This window comes from Gavialis gangeticus, unplaced genomic scaffold (genome assembly GCF_001723915.1).
Source record: "Gavialis gangeticus isolate Ggan-Ray unplaced genomic scaffold, GavGan_comp1, whole genome shotgun sequence".
Lineage (NCBI taxonomy): Eukaryota > Metazoa > Chordata > Crocodylia > Gavialidae > Gavialis > Gavialis gangeticus.
Genome location: NW_017729031.1, coordinates 34,028,519 through 34,040,557, shown reverse-complemented (window position 1 = coordinate 34,040,557; position 12,039 = coordinate 34,028,519). Strand labels below are relative to the sequence as shown.

Genomic DNA, 12,039 nt, shown 5'->3' with positions numbered 1-12,039 from the left:
GGGGGGGGGGGGGGCTGAGGCCCCCCCCATAAAAAACGAGAGCCCCCTCATAAGAGATGAGAGCCCCTGTGGGCTGGTCGGCCCCTCGGGCTGTCTTGTGTCTTTCTAAGCAGCCCAGGTGGTGGTGGCTCCTTCCGGCTGCCATCGCAGCAGATCCCCCCCACAAGAGTTGAAGTATAATTCGAACCCTGGCCACTAAACCACAGGCAGACATTTCTAAGCTTCTTCTCCATTGCTCCTTTTGAAGCTGAGCCACTAGCACAATCCTTGGGGAAAAAATGGGCTGAAGGTCCTTTGGAAGAGGGGGTTATTTCACCCATAACAGGGGAGCACAGAGAAAGAAGCAAAGTTGTAGAGAATTTAGGCAACATCTTAGCTGCATTTACATCTTTTAACAATAGAAAATATGCTCACTCCCCCAGAAATTCCTCCTGGGAGCAGTTGCAATGCTGCTCCAAGAAGACTTTCAGAAAGCAAGGAGCCATGGCTACATATGGCTCCATCACTCTTAGCTGAAATAGCCAAGCCAAACTCCTTGTGTTTGAGCCTTTGTACTGCATTGCTCCATCTTATAGCACCTTTCAGGGCAGCACAGCATGCATTCAAGCAGCTGGAATCAGGACTCATGGTAGAAATGATAGCTTTTATTAGACCACCTAGATTTTTGCAAAAAAAAAGAAAGCTTTAATTGCAAGCTATCGGGCACAAACACCCTTCTTCAGGCATAGGAGAAAAGATGCATCGAGTTATCCATGCATCGAGTTAACCCATGCATCGAGTTATCCATATTATCCATATTATCTTTATCATTATGCAAAAAATAATCTTTAATTGCAAGCTTTCGGACACAAGCACCCTTCTTCAGGCATTGGAGAAAAGATTGTCAAAGGTCTCCTGGGTTGAAATGAAAGTTCATATTTCCCACTAAACCTGCCTGTGCCATAAGAAACAAAGGTTTTCTAAGCCCCTGCTGTTAGCCAAGCCGTAGTGTTGTCACCTAGTAAAGGACAGGTTTACAACAGAACGAAGTTATGGAGGCACATTCTGTACCTGACTGTTGATTCTTGCTATAAACCATCTTGACACAAAACCAGGTGTATAACTGGAGAATGTGTCCATTTATGAGGCAATAACAATTTCCTTGGCTAAAGAAGTTTGACTGCCATAAGCTCAGGAGATAAACAGCTTGGGATAATGTCATTGCTGAGTAAACAGGGAGCACCTCGGATTATTATTCACTCCGCCTGGCTACTAAAAATACCTATCTAACTTTCTTTGGCCCTCAGAATTAGCCATAAAAAGGCACTGACGTCTTGTGGTATTGGGAAATATACCTTACACAGTGTAACTTCACAGACACAGAAAGTCTAAGGGAGGAAACGTGTTCTGTTAAGCAAAGGTAGATGGAAGAGTGCCACCGCACAAAGAGAATCGCCTTTGGGCCCCTTAGGCCAAAGGTGCTTATTGAGCACAACAGGGTACTCCATGCAAAAGGAAAATACCCTGAGGGCAAGGATGGCTGTAAAAATTCCACCATACCTAACATTTTCTGGAAATATGAAGGACAACCAGAAGAGATTCAAACAGGACCATGCCCTGTGTTTGCAAACAATGGGTGCTGACACAAAGGAAGACAATCAGAAGATCGTTCCCTTTCTGACCACAGCAAGTTCAGCTGGACTTGATAAGCTCAATAGTTTTCTGCCAGAGGAGATTAATAATGAAAACATATGGAAGACATCTGAGGAGCACAGGACTCCACATACAAATGAAATGAGGAATGTTTTTAGCCGGCGAGAACACAACATGAAACTATAGCAGAGTCTGGATGAACAGCCAAGCTGGCAATTTCTCTTGTGCCTGACAAGAGAACAGATTGCAGGGGGAGCCTGGACCTAAGAAAAGTCAAAAAAAGAAATTATTGGGACACTTAAGGCAATTTGAATTTTGCAAACAATAAAAGTCACCCACCCAGCACGGGCTGACATTTCTAGTGTGTAGCATGACTGAGAAGTCAAACTGCCCCTAGAAAAGAGAGGAGAAGCAGAAAGGAGACGGTGCTCATAGCTTGAATAAAGTGAGACCAGCACGTGGGACTACACATGCTGTGACAACCAGCCCGGGCAAGGACAACACGCAGCATTTGGGAACAGATAAAAAGGACTGCGATATATTTTAATACTCTGCAGAAGAGTGCAATGACCAGCATAGCTTGCACCATGTGAATACAGAGAAAGACTGATTAAAAAACACTAGCTCAGAGGAGTTTCTCATAGGAGCAACAGAAAAGATTTCAGCAGGAGGCAATTAGCTGTCAACATGACAACACAAGGGATGCTTAATCATTTCAAGTTGGACTGGAGTAAAAAAAGAAAAAAGATGCCAATAGTGGACGCCCTCACTAGTGGGTAAAACCTAGGGCTTACCATGACATCTTCTCCTTATTAAAGCCATATGTAAGCTAGAAGCACAGGGGGAAAGGATGGGGCTTGTCATTCTGGGAAAGCACAGAACGAATCAAGAAAGCAATAGTGTGCATACTTGTTGGCCATCACAGAAAATTATTCAGCCAAGTCATTTTTCATGTTGGATGCATCAGGGGGGTTCCTGCAGACCACCTGAGAAAGCTCTGAACCCATTCAACCCTTTCAGAGACACCGTTTGTACAAACTCCTAGTATGGTGACATTTGGCACCGGAGATGTTTCACTAGAAAGCTCCAGCAGGTTTTGAGGGTCCAAAGGTGATACAGGTTACCTAGAATGTGCGTTCATCTGCAGGAAAATGGGAGAAGACTATGACAAGAGATTTCAGGCAGTTTTGGAAAGACCTGCTAGAGCCAGAAATAAACCCCAAAAATGGTAAATCCCATGGAAGGGAATTAACATTCAGAGTCCTGAAATGGTGAGCTATAGGAGAAATGTGAGTAACTAAGCATCCCAAACCAGCAACCTGAGAAACGATTTTGCAATGCTGTTCAATGGGCACGGGATACAAATCATTAAAAAAAAGTCTGAGAAACTGAAGTGAAAGAGGTATCAGTCCTGAGGTACTAGGACAGTAATCAAAAAACTAAGTCAACTTGAAATACTTTTGAGGATGACGCTGATACAGTCTTCTTACGACAGAATGGTCAAAACAAGAGACCAGCGGCTTATACATCATGAGCACTGACAAAAATAACGTCAATGTGCTCAAATAAAGAGCTTTAGTCTATGGGTCTAAAACATTTAATCTCATTACTTAACTTGAACCATTTGTTGCTGTTGCCAAAAAAGGCCTGACAAAAAAACCCTTTACACACACTGCTACAAAACTACAGGTTATTTTTTCAGCTATAAATGTATGATTGGAACACCGGCTACCAACCTGGGAGAGAATTAATGGTGGGAAACACACACTCTGGAGCCCTTGACAAAAGTGTCATGCAACAGAGTCCAAAGCTAGAGGATGTGCTTGTCAATACTTTTTCAAAAGCCTCTCCTATCTCAGAATCAACACAGACTCTGACTGATGAAGCTACTGCTGAGGATGAGACTCTGAAGAAAATAATTAAAGCTATTAGCACAGCCCGGCCAGGACAGCACGTTCCCAGCACCTTCCATCCATCTAATGGGGATTGCTCGGTACTAAATGGGATTTTGTTGAAAGGCACAGGATAATAAGCATAAGACATCATGGAAAAATATGTTCAAAAGATCATATGAAAATGGTTGGATTAAAAAAATAAAGATTTTATATTGGCCTCAGACAAACAACAACACTGAGATCATACATGCAAGCAAGAGCTCTGGATTTAGAGACCATTAAAAATGAATCTGAACATAGCAAGGACTTGGCTCTTGAAGGTAATCAATGGTGAAATGTTGGGCTGTATGGTAGAGTTAAAATGGACATTAAATGTGGGTCTACACTGGAGCAATAGCCTGTCCCAGCTAGGATGGCACTCAGCATGCTCTGATAACCACCATTTCTTTACAGTCTGGAAGAAGTCTGGTGCTCTGCTTTCTGGGTCACAAAGGGCATATCTACATGAGACGCATTAATGCACATTAGCCTAAGTTAATGTACATTAAGGGCACATGTCTACACAAGTGTGCCCTTAATGCACATTTAAAATGGTGAAATTAGGCTAATCACGTCTAAATTTGATACCTGCAGCCACGCAGGTATCAAATTTAGGCACAATTAGTTAAAGCACATTAAAGCACGTGTAGATACAACCTGGCACAAACTTTAGTGCTGGGTCTGCCCAGCCACTAGGGGCATATGACAGGGCTGCAGGGACTTGGCACTAATTTTAGTGCCAAGTCCCTGCATGTGTAGAACCCCACCAAAAATCGCTTAAGGTACATCATCTTAATGTGCATTAAATTTAGTCATGTTTAAATGCACATGTAGATGTGTCAAAGTCATAACTTTCAGAACCTCTCTGGTGAACAGTATCTAGCAGGCATGAAAGTACTCAGCATCTCTTATGGTTATGTTATGATGACATTCCTCAGGATACTTTTAGAGTTGCTTGAGTAACAATTCATTCATTCTTTCACTAGCACATAGATCTCTAGGACACACCCACTGCCATATAAGCAAATTACATGTGAGATTTCACATTACCCCAAATCTCCCCACTGCTATCGTCATTATCAACTGTAGCTCATTAGCATTGCTCTGTGACATATGGTGCAGCACCATTCACTAGCCCTCCCTTATCTTGGTTGTTAGAACATAATTAACAACATTTTAGTAACCCTTCTTGTTTTCTTCCAAAACTCCTTGCATTGATGCAAAGATAATTACATTAATGCACTTAACGTTCCATTACAGAATAGCTTAATCTTTGGCCTCCTCTTGTGAGCTGGAATTGCAAAACAGATTAGTCTACTTTAACAGAGACTTCCTCTTAGTCCCATAGAAGCAGAATGCGAGATGATATAAACTCTCACAACTCCATTAAAGTCAGTGGATGTGTACAGCTGAAGATCAGCCCCATAGATCTTTATGACCCATCTATTGATAGGCAGATTGCCTAACAGAAAGTTGCTTCTCCTCGCACAAGATATACGATTGCTCCATGAAGCCCAGATCTTCTTTCCACAAGCACTGGTCCTCAGTATTGCTCTTTGTGTGACCACCCCCTTTTCTTTCAAGGAAGAATATTTTTAGCAGTAGCAGTTCTTTCCCATGTCTGTGTCTATCTAAACTCCCATACCAGGCCTGGTCTTTGCTACAGATTTTGTTTTGTTGTTACTTTACAGCAGGGGTGAGCAAAATGCAGCCTGGGGGCCAGATGCGGCCCGCCAGGCTATTCTATCTGGCCCACGGGGCCCCTAAAAAATTTAGAAAATTAATATTTATCTGCCCTGGGCTGCCTGTCATGCAGCCCTCAATGGCTTGCCAAAACTCAGTAAAGCGGCCCTCCATCCAAAATAATTTCCTGCCCCTGCTTTACAGTCTATGACTACAGCCACGTTAAGGTTCCTTTCCAATTAGCTTAACTTATATCTGCACTTGCTATAAACCTTTTATTTTATTGATGTATGCTGCAGGCAAGTTTAACCTACGTGACTGGGGGAGTAGGGGGCTAAGTCAGAAGAATAATACTAGTTTGCTTGAGAGACCCAAGGAAGGATACTTTATACCTGAAAGCTTGTCCATATCCCTTCCAACCATACAAATGGTCCAATAAAAAAGTCACCCACAAAAATCCTTGCTTCTCACTAGTGCATTTTTTACTAAAATATTAACAGCATTGTGATAACAGTGTAGAAAATCATGAAAAGTAGTAGTTTGGTGACTTTAAGCTGAAATTTATTCCCATCCCTCATGGTACAAAGATGAAAAAGGAATCAAAGGGGAAGGGAGATGTTCTGCTATGGAGTAAAGTGGCCAAACCTGCCACTCTCCTTCAAATAGGGACACATATCCTTGACCTGCCTTGAAGGAGGCTGGATTCAGGGTCCAGGAGTCTTTCACCAAGGACATTGAGATCTTATCTGGCTGAGAAGTGTTTTGAGTTTGTGGAAACCATCTATCAGTAGAAACTCCAGCCCTCAAATGGGTCTAAATAGATGCAATTATCTCAGCCTAACTCTGAACATGGAACTGAGGCCTTCCACTCACTGAGCAAACTGGTCAGAGACCTCCAACTTGTCTAAGGACTTTACACATACGCCGTATCTCAACCGGAAAGTTGTCCGCAGTCATCTGCCAGGGACCAAACACAAAAATTTTAAAAAGGATTTTAAAAGGTTCATCTAGCTCAGTATCCCACGATCAGGGGTGGATCTAGGGATTTGAAAAGGGGGATACAAATGCTGTGGTGCTTCATCACATATAACACAACACATATTTTTCTCCAGTTAAAAGACAACTAGAATCTTTATTACAAGCTAGGGGCCAGGGCTATATTATTCAGTTGAAGATTGAAACAGAAACAAATGTTATTGGAATGTGAATCATGTTTGGTACTTAATGTTTCTGGAAACTTTAGAAAAAGAGCTCTTGCACAGTAGGGCTTGGTTTTGTCGGCAGCCTTGTTACAATGCCCTGATGAAATGGACCATGGCATCTCAAGAAGATCTTCGTATTACCTTTATGGGACCTTGCATTCCAGATGCAAATTAACCAGGTTCAAGTCGTTATTTTAACTAGCCGTTCATGACAATGACCAAGTTGTCACAAAACTAAAGAGTTCTCCCCTCTTGGAGCTGACGTAGATGGAACATCTTGCTTCTCAGCATGTAATTACCAAATTGGTAGCAGGCCCTTGATTCAGAAAAGACCCATTGTAATACATGGCTCAGCAACTACCAATAGGAAAGAATCTGTTGTCAAATTATGCCATGCGGTCGTCCTCTGAGTTAAAGAGATTTCCATTTCCTAATGGTGACTCTGGCATTGCTGGAGCCACCCTGTAAGTTTTGCCACATCTATAAACATTATTGATTAGAAGCTAGGACCCCTGGGAGTCAGTGAGGACTGTATGAAAGGGACTCTTCTTTCCAGAGAGGGCTCATAGTAAGACAGGCTGAAGATACAAAACCTGGCTAAATTTGAGATGCTAAACAAGAGCTACAGTTTCCGTGGCTCTTGTTCAGACTCATCTACGCAGCATGATCTTCTAACCCAGTAGGGCCCCACATTCTCATGCCTCATAAATAGTATGTCTAGGACAGTGGCTCTCAAACGTTTTAGACTCAAGGTGCCCCTCTGAAAATGCCAGCTCTTAGTTTTCACTCAATTTTTGACTATAGAAAAAATAATAGGGCAATTCTTCTATTGCCAAGAACTCAGAAAGGCCACAAGGGGCCTATGGATTCCCACTTGAAAACTCTGCGTTTATTTTGTGAATCGTGTTTGCATGCCAAACAGAGCTCACATGGCCTGGCACCCTCTGGCATTGCTGAAAGGATCTCAAGGCACCCTAGCTGCAAGTTACTGGGTTAGGTCCTCAACCCCTTTTGCCTGAAGACAACTAACATCCTGCTTGCTCCTACCCTGCATGCAGCTCTGCTCTCCTTGTGTGATAATCTTAGCATCAGGTCTCTAGGCTGCCTCAGTCTGCTGTTGTTGCCCACTTCTTAAGTGGTTTCATATGTTCTAGTCCACATTGATTCTTGGATGTCTTAAAAGTCTCAGGGTAGGACTCTCACCGTGCAAGGGAAGCGGAGAGCAGGAGTACACCAGGGCTGGATTCATCATCAAGGTACTTTAGTGATGGGAGCCTGATAAACACAGTAGATACAAAAGGAATTGTGTACGGGAGGAGAATAGCCAGATATACCAATGGCAGGAGTCTGCACCCCTGCATGGGTACAGGGGCTGTGTCATAAAAAGGATGCAGACATTAAATGGTGTAGCCTTTGCAGTCCCTGCTCACTAGGCAGACAGGCAAGTCTTAAGTCACCCTGCCTCGCAAGTGGGGACATGGAGCCAGGGGTTAAATGATTTTTTCAAGGCTATGGAGATGAAGACTGTCTCACAGCCTTGGTAAGCACTGAGGCCTCCTTGCCATTAGCTCATGCTACCTCCCTCAGCACTTGACAGCCACAGCATGAAGCCAGCAGATCTCAAATAATCATTCCCACAAGGGTGTTCTGCAGTGTAATTTCAAAACAATACTGGGGAACATTCCACATTACGTCGCATTGTTCCAGTTTCCACTTTATAGCCTTGAGGTAGCTCTGCACGCTCTGTCCCATCAAACCCAATGGCAATAGATTTAATATCAGAACATCTGCCTCAGAAAGACAATGGACACTACTGATTCATCTGGCACCACCTCCTGGCAGCTAGCTTTTTTATGCCTGCATTTGAACTCTTCATTACCTAATATGCCAAGGGTGTTGAGGCTGCCAGGAGAGCAGTGAAAGAGTCCCATAGAGTTGGTGCTATAGGGGAGACCCTTCATTTAAGAACTGATGGAACCAATCGTCAGTGGGTGCACAAGTGTCTAGATAAGGAGGTCACAGTCATCAACAATTTCATCAATGGGCTGCCTCTAACCATATACACAAGATGTTTTACTCAAGATCAGAGCTAATTACTGCAACATAAGCACCACCAGCTATGCATGCCGACACTTACTGCACAGCAATTTGCTCCAATTATGAGTAAATTTGCTGCCTGTAAATACAAGTGGCAAATTTGCTCTTGATTACTTACTGCACAGTACAGCATGTGTAGATGGCCAACCGGGGGCAAATGTGCTCCCAGTCAGCTGGGCAGCAGGAGGCAAGACATTGCTCCCTCCCCCCCAGGAGCTGCCTATTGCAGGAGCAGCAGGGGGCAGGAGCTCTGCCACCATAGTCCAGGCAGAGACATTGTCCCCCTGCCCCAGCAGCGGGGAGCTGCCAGCTCCTGCTCTGCGGTCGCGAATGGGGAGGTGGGGCTGGATTCTTATTTCCCAGCCATGTGGTTGCGGGACCAAGGCTGGGAGATTCTTACCCAGAGAGATTGTGGATTCTTCATCCTTGGAGGTTTTTAAGGCCCAGCTAGACAAAGCCTTGGCTGGGATGATCTAATTGGGAATGGTCCTGATTTGAGCAGGGGCTTGGACTAGATGACCTCCTGAGGTCCCTTTCAGCCCTCGTTTTCTATGATTCTGTGATTCTATAAGGAACTCCCAGTGCCAGCCCAGTGACTGTGGAGCTGGCACTGGAACATAAGAAGCCCCAAGCCCCATTCCTCAATTGTGATCAATAGGGGCTGGGAGCTTCCTCCTGCTGGGGTAGAGGAACATTGTCCCCACCGCAGCTCTGGTGGCAGAGCCCATCCCAACAGCAGGTAGCTCCCAGGGACAGGGAACATTGTCCCAGCCCTTGCCAGGGGACAACTGTCTCCTGCCCCCTGCCAGCCCCTGGGCTAGCACCAAGGGGGAGCCTAAGGCTCCTCCTGGCTGCTGCAGGGGCCCAGTGCAGGGCCACAGGAAGCAGAAGCAGTTGCTGCTAGGAGCAACAAATCCGCTCCTGCATCCCTGCACATGTAGATGCATTCCTGGGACCGCTTACTCTAGCACAGTTTTGAGTAAACTGATCCTGTATTATTTGCATGTGTAGACACAGCCACTGACAAGAAAACTGAGATACTGTGATTCTCACTGGGCACATCTACATGTGACAGCATTTGTGGGCATCTACATGTGACCAGCAGCTCCATCACCATAGTGACACACTCCCCCCAGTATAGCATGCTACTACAGTGAAGAAGCTACTAAAAAGTAGCTACTAAAAAGAAACATGTGCCACACAGACAGCAAAGTACAGGCTGTTACTGCACTGTGATTTAGCACTTCCAAAAGGAAGTAACAGCACCATAGCAATATGTGTAGAACTACCCACTATCATTTCCTCTCATGGGAACTATTTTTGAGGCTATGCCACCTCTTCTTGTTAACCTCTCAAATGTCAAAACTCTAATCCTTCAAGTTCTTTACTTGAAAGGGAGTCCATCGGCCTCAGAGGCCCATTAAAGTCACTGGACAGCTTACCTCCCCTTTTATTTGGGGGGAAATATGATAGAAAGCACATTTCTGGTACCTTAAAGCCCTCTCTTCAGCCCTGAGGTCTGATCCAAAGTCTGCTGGAGCCAAAAGCTTTCAATAATTTATTCCAGTGCAGGATTAATGTCACTGAACATCCATGAGAACAAGATGTTCCCTTCTGACATGTTAGGTGGGATTAAATGAGGCTATGAGTTCCTCAAAGACCACAGTTAATAGCTGCCTTAGATACCCTTTGGGAATTACCACAATTTATAGCCACATACAGGGATTTCTCCAACTCAGATTCATAGATGTTAGGGTCAGAAGGGAGCTCAATGGATTATCGAGTCCGACCCCCTGCCCTGGGCAGGAAAAAGTGCTGGGGTCATGTGACACCAGCCAGGTGCTTGTCCAGTCTCTTCTCAAAGACCTCCAAGGTGGGGGAGAGCACCACCTCCCTTGGAGCCCATTCCAGATTCTGGCAACCCTAACTGTGAAGAAGTTCTTTCTCATGTCCAACCTAAATCTACTCTCTATCAGCTTGTGGCCATTGTTCCTGGTTATTCCAAGGGGTGCTCTCATAAACAGAGCATCTCCTATTCCCTCCCCACCCCCCGTGAATTTGCATACTGCCACAAGATCCCCCCTCAGCCTTCTCTTGTGGAGGCTGAAAAGGTCCAGATCCCTCAGACTTTCCTCATAGGGCCTTCCCTGCAGGCCTCTAACCATATGAGTGGCCTCCTCTGAACCTTCTCAAGGTTGTCCACATCCCTCTTGCTGGTGATTCCCTCTCCCTAGGTGCAGCACCTTGAACTTGTCCTTGTTGAACTGCATCCTATGGCTCTCTGCCCATTTCTCTAACCTGCCCAGGTCTGCCTGGATTCGGTTTCTTCCCATCAGTGTGTTTACTTTGCCCCATAGTTTGGTGGTCACAGTTTGGTTTCTGTGAATTTGGACAGGGTGCTCCCCATGCCCTCAACCAGGTCACTGATGAAGATGTTGAACAGCACTGGCCCAAGGACTGAGCCTTGGGGGACGCCACTGCCCACTTCTTTCCAGGTCAATACCGACCCGGCCACCACCACTGTCTGGGTACCCAGTTTGCCACCCACATGACTGTGTAATTGTCTCTGACTGAGCTCCTACAAATGTGATCCTTGATCATTTTTTCAAGGGTTTTCCCAAGGATAGAGGTGAGACTAACTGATCTATAGTTACCCAAATCCTCCTTCCTCCCCTTCTTGAAAATAGGGACCACATTGGCCCTTTTCCAGTCCTCTGGGACCTCACCGTGCTCAAACAGCCATGCCAGGAGCTCTGCTATGACACTGGCTAATTCTTTTGGCACCCTTGGATGGAGCTTATCCAGTCCCGCTGTCTTAAACACTTTCAGCTCATGCCAGCCAAAGCTTGGGGGAACACAGGGATATCTTTATGCTGTCCTGCTGTGTTACATGATCATGTCCCTCCTTTATATTGTGTGTTCAGGTGTAGCCCAATCAATTGTTGTGTAGCAGAATTGGGAGTCTGCATCTGAAATGAACAAAATAAACAGCCACACTCACCCCTGGGTAAGGTCATTCCAGAACATATGCAGTGGTCCACAGCCCTGCAACTGATGTACCTTTTCCTATGGATCAGTCTTCAACAGAGGTCCAATAGTCTGTTGCCTCTTCTGAGCATTAGATTCACCTAAGAGTCATAAAAGGAAAAACAGAAACATCAATACTCACAGCTTTCTCCACTGATGGACCTCAAAAGTACTGAGAGACAAATTACAGTACAACTGCATTCCAAAAACTCCATTAAAATGGCACTTCACTTTAAGGAATGTCACCCCTGTGCTTTTTCAGGGTTTTATCTAGCCATTGAAGTAAGCGTGTATTACTTCTAAGTCCTGTTAACTCTACAAGGTCAACACAACAGCTACAGGAGTGTGAGCTAATTTGGATTCTGGTTCACAAATCAGCAGATGCAAAACCAAATGTGTCCCTCGTGTACATTTGTGTAAAACCACAGAGGTTGCCCAGGTCAGCATAACTGAAAAAGGGATTT

The 12,039-nt window shown here is 44.8% G+C and overlaps 1 long non-coding RNA gene across 1 annotated transcript; it reads right to left on the bottom strand.

The window, feature by feature from the left end:
- Positions 1–5,870: 5,870 nt before the first annotated feature.
- LOC109301719 lies at positions 5,871–11,669 on the bottom strand. Its single transcript, XR_002098583.1, has 2 exons — positions 11,609–11,669; positions 5,871–7,726 (listed from the first exon to the last, which is right to left on the bottom strand). It is a non-coding gene; the product is annotated as an uncharacterized LOC109301719 (long non-coding RNA).
- Positions 11,670–12,039: the final 370 nt, after the last annotated feature.